The sequence below is a fragment of the Lissotriton helveticus genome, chromosome 11 (assembly GCF_964261635.1).
Source record: "Lissotriton helveticus chromosome 11, aLisHel1.1, whole genome shotgun sequence".
In the NCBI taxonomy this organism is placed as follows: Eukaryota; Metazoa; Chordata; class Amphibia; order Caudata; family Salamandridae; genus Lissotriton; species Lissotriton helveticus.
Window position 1 is genome coordinate 109,554,429 of NC_136072.1, and position 16,109 is coordinate 109,570,537.

General features: G+C 43.2%; 1 protein-coding gene across 3 annotated transcripts in view; it reads right to left on the bottom strand.

The window, feature by feature from the left end:
• The window catches only part of ZMAT3 (zinc finger matrin-type 3), a 43,868-nt gene that overhangs the window by 19,208 nt on the left and 8,551 nt on the right, over positions 1-16,109 (bottom strand). Inside the window, exon 2 of one of the 3 annotated variants that reach the window (XM_078665792.1) lies at positions 7,123-7,170. The exons of 1 other annotated variant lie outside the window; for it this stretch is intronic. The gene's annotated coding sequence lies outside the window, so the exon portion shown is untranslated. Of the gene's footprint in view, positions 1-7,122; positions 7,171-14,512; positions 14,601-16,109 lie in introns of all 3 variants that reach the window. One more of the 3 variants, XM_078665793.1, reaches the window with a different exon arrangement.

Here is a 16,109-nt window from a genome sequence, read left to right on the forward strand (position 1 = left end):
GCCAAAGTCGGTCGTATAGACCTGGTAGGGCTATGAGGTAGACGCAAGGACAACAAACTTGATGCACCCAGTTTATTCATAATCCGGTGAGCTATAAACAGAGCCTTGAAATTAATATGTTTCTTCATTAGGAGCCGGTGCCACTTGCAAAGTAGCTTAGAGACTGAGGAGAATTTTGGCAGGTGGAAAAGTAATCTTGCCACTGCGTTCTGAACAATCTGCAGCCTGTTTTTTACACATCGGGTGGCACCCAAATACAGGATGTTGAAATAGTCAAGGCAGAAGGTGATTAAGGGCTGGATTATCATCCTTCAGACCTGGGGGTGGAAGAAGCCAATGATAGTTTTAAGACTTCTAATAGTGCCAAACAAAACACTAGATTTTTTACAACCTATTAGGCCAGGGTGGTGGGTGATCCTAGCACTCTAGGCCACAAATGATCCCCCAATTCATGCTAATGTTTGCCTAACAACAGGATCTCCATTTTTTTGGCATTCAACTTCAGGCACTTAGAGTGCATCCAGTCTGCAATGGTGGTTATAAAGCCCGAAAACTGACAGCGCTCTCTGCAGACCCCACCGACAGTGAGACAAAAAAGCTGGGTGTCATCTGCATACAATATCAAAATAAATCCTAAAATATTTTACCACATCAGTCAACAACTTTACATAAATGTTAAAGAGGGTGGGACTTAGGGCAGAGCCCTGAGGGACGCTGTATTCTAGGATTATTTTAGTAGATGAAAAAGGAGGAGTTATCACATGAAAGGATCGATCTCCTAAGAAAGAAGCAAACCAGGCTCAAGCCTTGCGCTAAACCCCAATCTCTAGTAAATGCTGTAGGAGCACCACATGGGACACTGTATCACAAGTGGCGCTTAAGCTTAATAGAATAAGCACTGCAGAACCTCTCTCATCAGCGGATTGTGGCTAAGCCTCAGTCACAGTGAGCAGAGGGGATTCAGTAATGTGGTCTAACAGTTGCTACTTCTCTAAGAAATCCACCAGTAGATTGTTTCTCCACTACTGGGTCGATAGTTTTTATACAGGGCGGGTTCTGAAGAGGGTTTTTTAAAAGAGGAATACGTTTAACATGTTTCTATGCAGTGGGCACCACCGCAGTTGACAAGGAGAGGTTTGCTAGACTTACAAATCTAGGAATAAGGATCTCATGCACTTTAAGCATAATTTCTGGTTTGATAGGACCATCAGGAACGCCAGACTTAACTTTACCCATAGAGATTTAAAAGAGATAGCGTCCAGCAATTCAAACTCAACCAGCCCACCCCCTGCAGAGTACTCATAGTCTTTGAAAAAGGACATCCAGTAACAGATCTGAGGATGTCACCTGGAAAATATACATACATGTCATTGACTTTTTTATGAAATAGTGCTCAAGCCTGCCACATTTCTCATCAGGTGCTTCAACCGAATACGAGTGTGCTGCAGGCTTAGGCTAGCTTTAAACTATGGCATACATGTATTTTGAAGGATTGCTGCTTTTTTACATGTTGTCTGTGTAAAAATCTGACATGTTTGACCATTTTATGACAAACGTTGATGGTCCTCGTATAATTGCTTTGCTGTGGCATCGTAAGATTTCCTTCAGGTGTACTCAAGCACCTTACATCGCTTTTCTTCCTCAATCAATTTTGCAACCAACCAGGAAGCAAAGGACCTCTTTTTCTATTTACCGGTATGCCCAGCAATGGGGTCATCCAAGGCAGATACTAACCAGGAGGTAGGCTTTAGCACAGCTGACTCGATAATCGAATCATGCTTAGGAATACTTTCCTGGATAAGGTTAAAAAGCTATCAATAACTAATTTGTGCCAAGATCTTCCAATAACAGTTTTGGCTTCTGCCAGACCTGAAGCACATGGGATTCTCAATTCAATAGGGACCATGAAGTGGTCTGACCATGCCACCGGGAAAGGGGTAGATACTCAGAGGTTAGGTAAGCTAGAAAAAACAGGGTCCAATAAATGCTCCACCGCTTGTGTAGGGCCTGTCACTAACTGTGCCAGTTAAATGGCTTTCAGATCACTAGTTAGTGTGCTTGACTGAAGTTGTTCTGCTCAAGATGCAAGTTGAGGTCACCTATGATATTAAAATTAGCCAATTTCAACCCTAGAGGAGAAATGTAATGCACCAGAGTTTCTCTAACTAACCCAGGAGGTCTGTAGACCAATAGGCCAGAAATAGTGGAATTTTTATTGAATTGAATTTGGAACAGTGCACTTTCGCACTCATGTACATTAAAAGAATCTAGTCTTTGAATGAGAGAATCTCTATGAATAATGGCAATGCCACTAACCGCCAACAGTTCTGTCCCACCTTTCGGTGCAGTAGCCAGTGGGAAGAGCTAGTACCTCCTCTGCATGTGTGGACTGATTGATTAAGCCGTGTGCTGTTTTACATACATAAAGCTGTTTTATCGCTGTTTTATTCATAATAATGATAATCATAATAAGAGGGTTATATTTATTTGAATGAATAGAATGTGCAATGGTTTTAATTAAATGCGCTCTTTATAAATAAAATTGAAATTGATTAAACCAGGTTTTCGTAAGCAACACGACATCCGGTGAGTACTCGGAGATAAAGTCTGAGATTTCAGCGTGATGACAAACCAGAGAGCGGCAGTTAATACTATACATGCTGAAACTCATTGAATTACTGTCCCCCATTGGAGACCTATCGCCACCAGTAGGGCCGATAGTAAAGCCGCAGTGCTTACAGCAGGAGCCCCCCTGGTCTATGTAATAGGTGCACTTACTATGCAGTACGGGGCGATAAGTCATCAAGTGGGTGGAGGAATAGTGGATGACCTGCTTGTTCAACAGACCAGAATCTCAGGCCCCTGGTGCCGTTTGGGCACGTACGAGTGCAGACAGGATTGCCTTTGGCACGCCAGCGGCATGTCCACGCATTGGCCCGCTTTTTATACGTCGTTGGGCACTTTGATTCTGACATGTGCCAGCCTACTAGAATGCTGACTTCCCGGTGGCACAGCATAACCAGAATAGCTGACAGGAACCATACTCCTGCATAGACCAAAAGTGGAGTAACAACACCACAAAGACCGTCCAAGGCAAAAAAGGCCACATCCTTCCCCATTCCCCCAACACAACACACCAAATTCCGCAAAAAAGTTAAAAGAAATCACTATCTAAGATAAAAAACTGCACAAAATATAAAAACACAGTAAAAACAGAAAGAGATATATTCTGTAGTAGAGAAAACAACAGTAATAGTAGGGATCGTCTGCGCATTGGCCCACTTTTTATAGTTCATAGGGCACTTTGGTTCTGACATGTGCCGCCCACTAGAACGCTGACTTCCTGGTGACACGGCCTAACCAAAACGGCCAACAGAAAGCATACTCCTGTGCAATTCAAACACGGAGTAACAACAATACAAAGACCGTCAAAAAACTGCCCACTCCTTCCCCAACACCCCCAACACAACACAACAAATTCCCCAAAACAGTTTTAAAAAATCACTATCTAAGATAAGAAATTACACAAATTATAAAAACACACTAAAAACAGACAGAGATAAATTATGTGGTAGAGAAATCACGAGTAATAGCAGGTCAGGTCCGTACATTGGGCCACTTTTTTTTAGCTCATAGGACACTACGGTTCTGACATGTGCTGGCCCACTAGAAGGCTGACTTCCAGGTGGCATGGCTTAACCAAAATATTTGGGGAAAAGTACTTCTGTGCAGAGCAAATGCAGAATAACAACACCGTCCACGGCAAAAAAGTACCCACTCCTTTTTAGGCGTTCATTAAGTGATTTCTCGGCTTTTTACTGAACATTTGATATACCTTCTTATGCTCCATGTTTCACAGCTAATACATTCCTGTTACTCCATAACAAAGGGTGTAGGAAGCTGGCTCTCTATATAGTACACTTAAACGAAGTACAATGTGCAGAGAGTCCGGGGAAACCCAGATTGGTATACAGAGGCAAAAGTAGTTAATACTAACGCTCTATTTGTGGTAGAGTGGGTGAGCAGTTGGGCGTATCAGAGGGTAGTGCTAAGCATTTGCTGTACTCACAGGGGGCAATATATGAAACACACACTCAAGAATAAATCCGAGACCAGTTTTAAAAAATAACCAAGATTTTCATACAATTTTTAAGACCAAAAACTTTATTCACAGGTAAGTACTTTTTAGTTATGCTTTTTCAAAGTTCGACAATAACTCACAGTTGTGCGCAATTATGCACAATGAAAGTCTATGGAGAAAAACACAAAAATGCATAAAAAGTTGTACAGTCGGTTCTAGGGGTTCACCTTTGAGGTTTAGGGTAGCAGCAGGCCAGGGTCCAATGCTTCACCAGCGGATCATCAGGAGTATCCCGGATTCAGCTTGTAGCAGGGTGCCAAGGCCATTGGTAGATGGTGCGCTTTGAAGAAGGGGGCTACCTCAAAACAGGCAGCACAAGGATACTTGCAGGTAAGTCTGGAGACCCCAAACAAGGTATCGGGTCTCAAGGGCCTCAGGGTCACAAAGCACAGCTGGTTCATCTGTACCCAGGCTGGGTGGGCTGGGTGCCGAGCAAATAGGTCAGCCAGGTTCTGTACGTCAAGATGGACTTCGCGGTCAGGGGCAATCAGCTGGGCCACTCACACAGTGGATCTCAGAGGTGTCAATGTCCCTTGACGGGTGCTTGCTTCCTGGGCAGTTAGAGTCCGGATTGGAATCTTCATCTTGGTGTCAGCTGCAGGTGGTCCTGTACCTTGGGTAATGCTACAGCATTGTTCCAGTAGGTCCTGGTGTCCTCTCACTGGTGGGGGCACAGATCTGACCTTCCAAAGCTGGTGTACCTCTTCTTGCTTGGGTGCTACGTCAGAGTTGCCGAGATGCAGCAAGTTGGTAAACCAGACTCTACGGGATTGGTGCCTGCTCGGTGCAGTGGGGAAGTAGTTCCTCTACTTCAAGGGAGTTCTCTGGCGATTGGCAAAGAGCTGGAGGTGCTCTGATGTTCTTGGGGGCCTCACAGCAGCAGGACGAGACAGCACACCATGATGGTCGAATCCTTGGAGGCAGCAGGCAGGGTTTTGCACAAACGTTCTTCAGCATGTACTCTGTTCTCGGGTCAGCAGCTCTTCTTTGTCCGATGTCTTCTTAGGTCCCTCGAATCCAAAGTCCAGGGGTGCCAGCAAAATACTAAATTCAGGGGTGTTACAGGGGGAAACAGGTAGTAGCCAGTGGGTTACCTACCTTTAGGGCGTCTACACCCTCTATGTGACCAGTTCCTTTGGGGAATGACAGAACCCTGACCCTAATTGGCTAATTCAATATCAAACAAGATGGAGGAATCGAAAAAGTGGACTGCACATCACCTGCTCCACCTTAGGGGTGGTGCTGGCTGAATGTGGGCCCACCTCCTAATCTAGCTAATTTTCCCACCAGTCCTCCCACCAAATGTGGAGCAGGACAGCGGGGTTGGCATCCTCCACTATCAGGAGATTTATTTATTTATTTATTTACTTGATTTATATAGCGCGTAATCACCCCGGGGTCTCTAAGCGCTTTACCAGGTATATACCGAACAAATTCTACAGCCGATCAACAAGTTACAGCACACCCCGTGCTTGCTGGAAAAGCAATGTTTTTAATTTTTTTCGAAAAGGCAACAAGTTGGGTTCTTTGCGCAGTTCGGTTGGTAAACTATTCCAGACAGCTGGAAAGATGTTGGAAAAAGCACGACCACCCAGGGTGGATAATCTGAAACGCGGTTGAGTTAGAAGGGTAGCATCTGAAGAACGCAATCGTCTGCCGGGTTTGTATGGGGCCAAACGGGCTTTGATGTAACTTGGCGCCCTTCCATACAGGACTTTGTGCGTAATGCAAAGCCCTTTGAACAAAACCCTCTGTTTGACAGGCAACCAGTGGAGTTCACGCAATAGAGGAGAAGCATGCGTTCTCCGTGGTTTATTGAAAATCCATCTTGCAGCATCGTTCATAACAATTTGCAGACGGTTCAGATGTTTTTGAGGGAGCCCTGCATATAGTGAGTTGCCATAGTCCATCCTGGCTAGGATCATGGCAGATACAGCGCGTCTTAGGGTGGCATGCCTGGGTTGCATTGCAAAGGCGGCATCACCTTTGAAGCTTCCGTCTTGGAATGACATTCTGACCTGGAGAAGGCATGAAGCACCTCCGCCCAGAGCAGGCATTGTTCCTGGCCTCTGAGAGTGCAGACTTCCACCCCATAAGGTCAGAAACATGTGTAGTGGGTGCAGACTGGCTAAGACTAGTCAGAGACCACCCCAGTGTTTGGTAGGTTCTCAGGCAGCACCTCTAAGGTGCCCTCTGTGTGCATTTATTAATAAATCCAAAACTGGCATCAGTGGAGATTTATCAAGACGAGATGTTTGGTACCAAACATCCTTGGGTAAAGTGAAGCCATCATGGTGCTGGGGAACTCGTAATTAAGGGTGCCCAGCACATGTACTCTCTATAGCTTTCCTGTGCACTTACAATGTAACGGCCTTAGACATAGTAAGGTCATATGTGCTCAGGCAGATAGGACCACACATGTGATATTGTGCGCCCTGCCTTAGGCTGTAAGGCCTGCAGTATGGGTGACTTACCTGTACCTCATGTAGTGTCTGGGGTCATGGCACACAGGAATGTGTGCCATGTACACTCTTCAGTTTTCTCTGCACCAAGACATGCAGCCTGCAATGGCAGTTTGCATGGTCTTGGTGAGGGGTCCCCAAGGTGGCACAATTTGTGCTGAAGCCCTAGTGGACACTCTTCAGTCCCAATGCCCTAGGTACTACAGGTACCATTTACTAGGGACTTACAGGGGTTCCTGAAGTTGTGCAAATCATGGTACAGTTTTAGGAAACACATCTGGCACTGTGGACATAATTAGCAGGGACCCAGTGCACTATCATTCGAAATCACATCATGTTCCCGGCTAAAAGATGGACCAAACATGTCGAAAGATGCACAACGGTTAACAATCAGATGCAGTAAAGCCTGTCCAGCACCTACTGAAAGCTGCACCGGGACGAATACACTCGTGATGTGTTGACGCTATTTTGTTCTCCAAAAAATTATTTGCACTAAATGATTTGCTCTTAAGCACTCACTTTTGTTTTCAGGTGGCCTTGTGTGAGTCCAAAAGGACGATGGTGACTCTGGAATAGAGATAAACTAAGTTGAATTAATCTTACCTCAGACAAGGTTGAAATGTCAGATCCACAAAGATTTATTTAAAATTCAAAATCCTTACAGAAGACTAAAATAATTAGTCAGTTCAAATCAAAATGTCAATAAATTCTCAAAATACAAAATAAATGTCAATTACTACAGGGCTCAGTCTTCATTCTAGCTCAATAGCCAGAACTAGATATGGTCTTGCACAAGGGCAGAATAATGCATCAGGGAGAAAAATCTGAGTATTGAATCAATAAACAGACTAAGGTTAAGTTTGCTTTCTAAGTAAAGGGAAAAGCTTCCTGACAAACGTCCCAAAAACATCATGTTAAATAGATTTTCAAACAAAAACTACCCTGTCAGTATAGTGTGAAACAAATGTTACATCACAATATCCAATGCTAAAATAGAAAACACCTCACCAGCAAAATTACTTTTGTTCTAATACTAATACATTAAACTACATTAGGGATAAAAAAAAGGCATATTTGAAATTACATACACAACTTCTGCAAGCCAGAGGAAGTGGCCTTGTAAAGATACAGTAGAGCTCTGCTCCATCCCCCAGGACATCAGGAACACGAAGAAGCATACATTTTAAAAATTCGACAAGCCTCTAAAAATCAATTGTGCTTTTCAAAATGCTGAAGGGCATATTTTAATTGGAATTGGTCAGAAATGAGAACCCATATCCATTTTAAAATGCGCAACATACCACAAATGGAAATAAATTTGAGGCATAGTCAAGTCAACTGAAAAGGTTTGTTATAAATTCTGTTTACTTATATTATTTACGACCTATTCATGTTAATTAAACACACGTGTACATTTTAAATTTACCCTCACCCTCACTCATTCTTCCCTCTGTGCCTTTCAGGCATAACTGTATTTCTCTGCCCGCCTTTAAGAATATGACTATATTGTAACATATGAACTTAAGAGCAATCACCAAAACAGCTCCCACTTTGGGTCATTTGACCTACAGAAGATTGGTATTAAATGCCTGTGAGCATGACGCATAAGGCTGAAATATGATCTTAGGCAAAGAAGGCTAAGAGCAGACAGTGAATGGGCTTCACCCAGGCGGAGAAATATATTTAATTGACCATGTGCTCAGTGTTGTGAAATGACCAGAAAAAATTCCTGGTACCACAGGGGTTCAGTCGTCTTAAAGGAGTATGCAGCGAGAGAGACAGTCATAGTCCCATTGTAGAGGCAAGGACCCCTTCTAAGGAAAAGGTTGGTGGTGCACAGAGTCTGAAAGTGAAGTAGGGGCTACATTTTCAGTAGATGCACATTAGCCCTTTAATGGTTGGGTGTGACATGGCCAGTGCTTAATTTGAGGCGGTGGTTTCCGGTGCTCGGCACGACACTTAATTGTCAACACTGTTGCTTGTGACAGTCTGCCAGAAGGTGGCGCTCTCTGGCTAATTTAGAGATGATAACAACAGCAGCTACTTATTCATTCAATATACATAAAAAATTACTATTACCTGTCACCCAAGACATTCTTATAGCTTTGAGGGCCTGAAATAGTCCTAATTGTCACACTTGTAGGGGTATGATAGTTAGTAGTTGTGTTGTTACTATCATGGGCTGCACAGGCAGTGGCAATGGGTGGTGCAGGCTGTTGTGGCCTCCTGATGGTACTTCTTTTCTTTCTTTTTTTTACAAATTAAGCACTGGATATGGCAAAACCTCCATATGCCCTTTGAAAAATAATGTAGGTGGCTTCCACACTTACATGGAGCAGTAAGTAAACTCATTGTTCCCTTTTTTCTCCGCTTCATAGCAATGTGTGCACAAGCTATTACAGTGAACATGTGAGCATGCAACATTGCCCTTGACTGTCCTTGGTGGATCAACCTCAGGAGCCTGTACGTGCAAACTGTCGTTGTGAGCCTCTGATACAGTAAAGTGAACCCACCCACTTTCCCTCCTACCACTGCAGTAACTACTTACCATTCAGTATCACAGCTGTTCTCTTGGTTTACCATACTAGCACTTATCTGGAAAAGCATGGGTGGTGCTGTGGGAGTACAGCAGGTCCCAGCAGGGGCTGATGATGCCATGTATGAGTGGGATGCGAGACCACAAAAGACACACAGGTCTAGTACCTAGACAAGTACACTGAAGGCGGGGGTTCATGGAAGGGTAACATGAGAAAAACAAGCATTTGCAATGCAATGGATCTCGCATTACTGATAGCTTGAGGTACTGGCATTGCAAACAATAATGCAATGCCAATGGCTCATACTTTCAGTGATGCGAGACCTAGTGCATTGCAAATGCTTGCGTAGTGAGCCAGGAACCAGCAGTGTATGTCTCAGTGCAGTACCGCAAACTGCTCCTAGAGGTCCCTAGTGGCAAGCCACCAGCACTGCATGGCTAGGTGCAGTACCGCAAACTGCTACTAGAGGTCTCTAGTGAGCAAGGCACCAGCACTGCCTGTCTAGGTGCAGTACCGCAAACTGCTCCTAGAGGTCCCTAGTGAGCAAGGCATCAGCACTGCATGTCTAGGTGCAGAACCGCAAGCTGCTCCTAGAGTTCCCTAGTGAGCAAGGCATCAGCACTGCATGTCTTGGTGCAGTACCGCAAACTGCTACTAGAGGCCCCTAGTGAGCATTGCACCAGCACTGCCTGTCTAGGTGCAGTACCGCAAACTGCTCCTAGAGGTCCCTAGTGAGCAAGCCACCAGCACTGCATGGCTAGGTGCAGTACCGCAAGCTGCTCCTAGAGTTCCCTAGTGAGCATTGCACCAGCACTGCCTGTCTAGGTGCAGTACCGCAAACTGCTCCTAGAGGTCCCTAGTGAGCAAGCCACCAGCACTGCATGGCTAGGTGCAGTACCGCAAGCTGCTCCTAGAGGTCCCTGGTGAGCAAGGCACCAGCACTGCATGTCTAGGTGCAGTACTGCAAGCTGCTCCTAGAGGTCCCTGGTGAGCAAGGCACCAGCACTGCATATCTACAAAGTTGAAGTTATTGGCATTATAAATGGCAATGATTTTTACCTAGCCATCTTGCAGGGTGCAGTACCATATGTAAGGGGACCTCTTTTGGTCACATATGGTACTGCACCCTACAGAAAATATGGTAAATCCACCCTAACCATAATGCATTGCATGCAAGATAGTACTAAGAGTACATTCAAATATCTATGTCCATATATACAATTAGTAGCTTTGAAATGTGACAAAATAATTATTACATTAAATTCGGATTAGGTTGTAGTCTGTGTGGAGCTGATGAAGGGAAATTTATAGACAGTCTCATATAAATGTGAGATGTTCTAGTGAGTGAAGTAACCGCTGTCAGCCTAGCTTTGGACCAAGTGTGTATCCTGCCTGAAGCCTTTTAAGAAAATAGTGCCTTGAGGCTATAATTAAAAACTAGGGATTAAGTGTGTCCTGCCTGAAGTCTTTCAAGAAATTAGGGCCTTGAGGCTGTAATTAAAAACTGGGGATTAACAACACATGTAACAGGGGGTGTCCTCATGGGAGGTTACAAGAAGAGGCAATGCGGTACTAAGGAAGGAGGAACTACTAACCCTATTGACCAATGAAAAGCCACCATTTACAAAGGACAGGGACAGGAGCCAATTAAAAAGATGGGCGGAAAGTGGGCGGCGCTTCCATATCCTGAAAACAGCATGTCTCGAAAAGACAACGGAAGTGCTGCCTAGGCGAGACCTAAAAAGAGCCTATTTGGAAGAACAAAGGAGACGGAGATAGAGACAGTGTATTGAGACAATTCCAGAAGCCTACAAGGAACACATGAAGTCCCAGAGAGGGAGGGTTTGGGACCTCAGTTAAACACAGATCTTCAAACTGTGGGGCGCACACCCCGGGGGGGGGGGCGGCATTCTCAGGGAGGGGAAAATGGCTCTTGAGTTGATGTACTTTCAAGTGAGGAAGGCATGGAAGCGCTACTTTATTCATTTGACGTGTCTACATGCAATCTTGATTTACATAAAGCAGTTGAAGGGCTTTAACAAAGAGTATGAACTGTGATCATGGATGCCCTGAGGAGGGGATCAGTGAGTTTGGTGGCAGGGTCAAGGACGTGGCTAAAAGAGAGCAATATATTCTGTAGCAGGTCTGTTATTTTTGTAACCTTCAGGTAACTGTGTACAGAAAAATGTGCACACGTTCAATGGAACATAAATGCAAGTTAAACAAATCAATTTGACCTCAAAACCCCAGCTGCCTAATGCAATCAAGACAGATGTCTGTTTGTGGCCAGAAAGCAGCACCACTAGATATATGCAGCAGGGAAGGACTAAAGTTATGCAGCAGGGTAACATAAATTATGTTGCAAATAATATGACTTAATGTGACACATTTTATGATAGTATTTCATTATGTTTCCATTTGTACACATGTGAATACTGTCTGGGCAACGAAAATGAATTAGTACCAGTTTACCACCGAAACACACCAACGAGCAATTGACTAATCACCTTTTAGGAAGGACTGTCCACTGCGTGGCTACATTAATAATACCTTTGAATCTGTTTGAGCTAGAAAAATGTTTTGGCTTAAATTCGCATACTATGCAACAGGTGGCAAATGCAGCAAAATCCATAATTATGTGGGGAAAATGCAGCAGAATCGCATAATTTCAGATGCCTGCCAGAAAATCACAAAATAGAATCCTAGTTGGCCCAGTGGGGAATAGTGGCATGTGTATATATTGTGCTGAAAAGTCCAAGCCTGTGACAGAAAACACTGTGAATATGTAAATCATCATTTTTATCTATATATTTTACTAATAAGTAATCAAACTAGCCCTAGAAACATTTTGATGAGTGTTCATTAAAAAATGCACTCAAGAATTCAGCTGGTGACACCCTCACATTACATCTCAATAATAAAAACCCTTCGTGGAGTTACAACTGGCTCAAATAGTTCAAGCTGGCTCCCGATGAGGACTCAATATCCTGTGGGCAAATCACTTAATCTCCATGTGCCTAAAAACAAAACAAAAAATCTGACCGTGTGTAATGTAACTCCCAAAAAATAAAAGGTACAGATCCTGTTAAAAGACTGTAGTGATTATCAGGCATTGGTGGGAAACGGGTGAAGGAGACAGAGGAGATATCCTTCTACTCAGGGCCGCTGCTATCTATCACTAGTGCAACAGGTGTAGCTGCGTTGGCACCAGGTGTGCAAGGTGAACACAACAAACAGATTATCGGAAGAATAATTTGTTGGACAATTTATGTTTTTGTTTGATGAATTTGCTCATTGTAGATTTCAGATTTATTGTGGATTATGAGCTACTGAAAAAGTATCCCTGAAATGATCTCATAAACCCCGCCCCCTCCTGCACTGAGCCCCTTCCCCTCCACTCCACAGTCCTTGCAATAGAGTTTTGATTGGGGAGGGCAACTTTAAAATATTTTGCTCTGGGGGGTCTCAGAGCAAAAAAGGTTGAAGACCTCTGTTTTAAGAGATTTTTAGTGACCTTTCTAATAATATATGGGTGCAACCAAGTGCCTAGCTACTGAGAGGCATAGCATGCCTGAAGGCTTGAAAGCGGGTTCTGAGCAGTGGTTAGCCTCAGTAGGCCTGTGATGAAAGAGTCGCTCTGTGGAAAATCACTGCTTGCAAGGAGACAGCTTTGAATCCTGTGGTTCTTGGGTGGAGTGCGGCAGCATCTCTTGACACTCTGTGAATTGAATGAACTTGGGGCATCTCTTCTGATGCTTTTCAAACATTCTCTTGCATTTTTACTACTCGCAGGCTACACAAACCTTATAAGCTGAATCTCTGTATCCTACAAAGATGGATGCCTGTCTAGCCACAGTCCTTCTTATATTTTACTATTACTGTGTCTTTTCATGTGTTGGTCTCAAATGTGAATGTAAAAGTCATCATACATGAAGTTTACTGGTCAACTGATTCTCCTGGTCTCTGGCACAAGAAATATTTTTTTTAGCTTTGTATTGTAACATTTACTTTCCTCCCACCGTGAACCGCTAATTCAAGTATGACACATTAAAATCCTTTCAATGCACCCACTTGCCCAAGGTGGTTGAGTTGTCCTTTGTAAATGGTGGACTTGCATTATTGTTGTTGCGATACAGACATTTTGGGACAAAGGGCACTACTTTAACCAGCACAATAAATGCCCAAGAAGCATTGGTGAGGCATCGGTTTCGCCTGGGACACATCCTTTACAATGAAACTTTTACAACGCAGGTTTTACAACGAAAACCATTACAACGCATTGCACTGGGGGGCGCTCTAGGATAGGGAATAGATTTAATTTACTATCCAACACCTTCCCTAGTGTCCACGGGGACTGGAGTTGGAATAGTAAATTAAACTATTCACTATCCAGCACCCCAAAGCGCTATGCGTTGTAAAGGTTTGCGTTGTAAAAACTGCGTTGTAACAGCATGCGTGGTAAAAGCATGCGTTGTAACGTCATACATCCGTTTCGCCTATGTAATGACTAAAGAGCTGTTTTCATCAATCATCATCCGGCAGAAGGAAAGAGCTCCGTGACAGATAACACGGGAGGGGAGAGGATGTGGTGCATGGGGTAAAGCTGCTGACTTGAGAGATGGGTGTCTCGGTTCGAGTCTTGGCAGCACTGCGCAACATCCTGTGATTCTATGCAAATCACTTAATCTCTCTGGTGATAAATTGTTATGTAAATATGCTGCAATGGTAAAAGGCAAACTTTATCAAAATGTAGTTCCACCAAAGCGGATGTTAACAGAAATGGAGAAAAGGTAAGTGGCATGCACAGGAACCAATGAGACACCAGGAAAGAGAGGAGGCGGGATGTAAGTCCCTTTTAAGTTTATATTAAAAACAATAGATTTCTCTCAGGCAAAACCTTAGATAAGAATTCAACACTTCACTGTGTTACAATAACACAATACCCCAGTAAATCATCAACAATCCAACACAGAAAACAGAAAGACAAAACCACTTAGTCTACCACATTGATAAGAAAAATACAACAAATGCACCACAACAAAATATCACAACATAAAACAACACAATACTCATCCATTCATGCAATGGGCAATTCATTAACCATTACTTAGACACATACCTACTAATCCATCCAGGTAATCAATCATTTACCTAATTGTAAACTCGTTGTCACATTAACTTACTCACATCTTCACACAATCACACACTCGCTTGCCTCTCGATGAAGAACACCCCTATTGGCTTTGCTAATACTAGAATTCTTCTGTTTGAGATCATAATGCAATATAGGAAAATAATCCAGTCATATGAACAAGAAAATACGTGGAGGTATACGAAGAACAGTTATTTTGACCCAATAATTAACAACTCACCTTTGGTAATAATGAAGCCCGTGAAACAGGTTCTACCAAACAATACAATCTCTTTTTGCCACAGTCGTTTTCTATTATGGTTCTTGCCCTGCGAACATAGGTGGTACAAGTCAGTCATGCCAACATCAAGTAGCTGTCAGAAGGTGGTATGTCCCGCATGCATTCTTGTGCGTGGACCAGTTAACGAGAAAAGAAGACGCGTCATTGGTAAACGTGAACGCTTTAAAAGACGAACAACAGCATCATGAAAATAGTTCATTTAATTTTCAGCCTTTTGTAAATGTATACGATGAAACCCATTAGACACAAATCAATAGAGTCCTTTCTTATTCTCAGAAACTCATCATATATTGCCTTCAGTCTGGGGTGAGTCATGGAGTGTATCACAGATAGGATTACATGACGTTTTGGCCTGTAAGCTTTTATTTGTGGCCCACTGTACAGCATACGTCAGCCTTTTGGTATATGAGCTGACTGCTACTGCCTTCCAAGAAAATGTGTAACCGTCCCGAATGAACAGTGAGCTGGCAACAAAACGTTACAGGTAGCGGAAATGACATCACTCACACGTGACAACTATATCACAGGGCTCAGCCCTCGCCCAGACTTTGTTCCTCAACAGACTCCTATTTGCTGTTCAGGGGTGAGGGTAATGGTAGAAAGGAAAGAAAGACTCAAGAAAACAGCCCTGCTTACTTTCTTACCTGCCACTGACCTGATGACCCTAGGTCTCAGGGGTAGGTAGCAAGGGCAATTTTAAAGGGAGCAAAACACAGTCAGGAGTAGAAGTAGCTACCTCTAACTGCTGTCTATGATAGGTTGCACTTTACACTAAAGGGGGAGGGGGTAAGAAATAGATAGAAATCTGCACCTGTAGGTTTCCAATCCTCTCATAGGTACGGATTTCCGACTTTTAGGCACTCACAAAACTTTTTAAGGTTATGCATGGAAATCTACACCAGTTGTATCTACCTAAGAAGGTTTTGTGAATAATTTTATCATGTGAAAATATACAAGTGTAAATTTTCCCACATGAAAAAATACAGAGCAAGTGCAAACATATCTGTTAACATTTTGCATTTGCACGTGTAAGTCACACTCACACAGACACAAATAGTTTTGTGAAGGAAGCCCAGACAATTCTCTGGCCCACATGCTGCTACTTAAAGGGAATGATTTCACAAAACGTCTCAAAGCCCAAGCTGGCACCTTGTATCAAAATAACTTTCTAGAATGCTTATTTTTGGTGATTGTGAGAGATGCAGGGCAGGATACAGAAAATATATATTTTGGTTTTACCATGCTGGCATTTTCCCAATCATAATGTATCATTTATAAAAAAAAGAAATGTAAATCTCCATTTGCATAATTAAATACCTGAGATTTGAGATATTTGCCACTTTTTCTCTGGTTCACTGACATGACAAGCCTACATATGCAAAGATAAAGTTTTCTGTAAACTCCCTGAGGTGCAATGATCACCTCTAACTAGACGGCTATGGGCATACGATTCATGGTAAATGTCCATGCATAGAGTTGGAAAGCCAATGCAAAGTTGTACATGTTGAGCATGAGGTTTTTTACACTGACTTACACA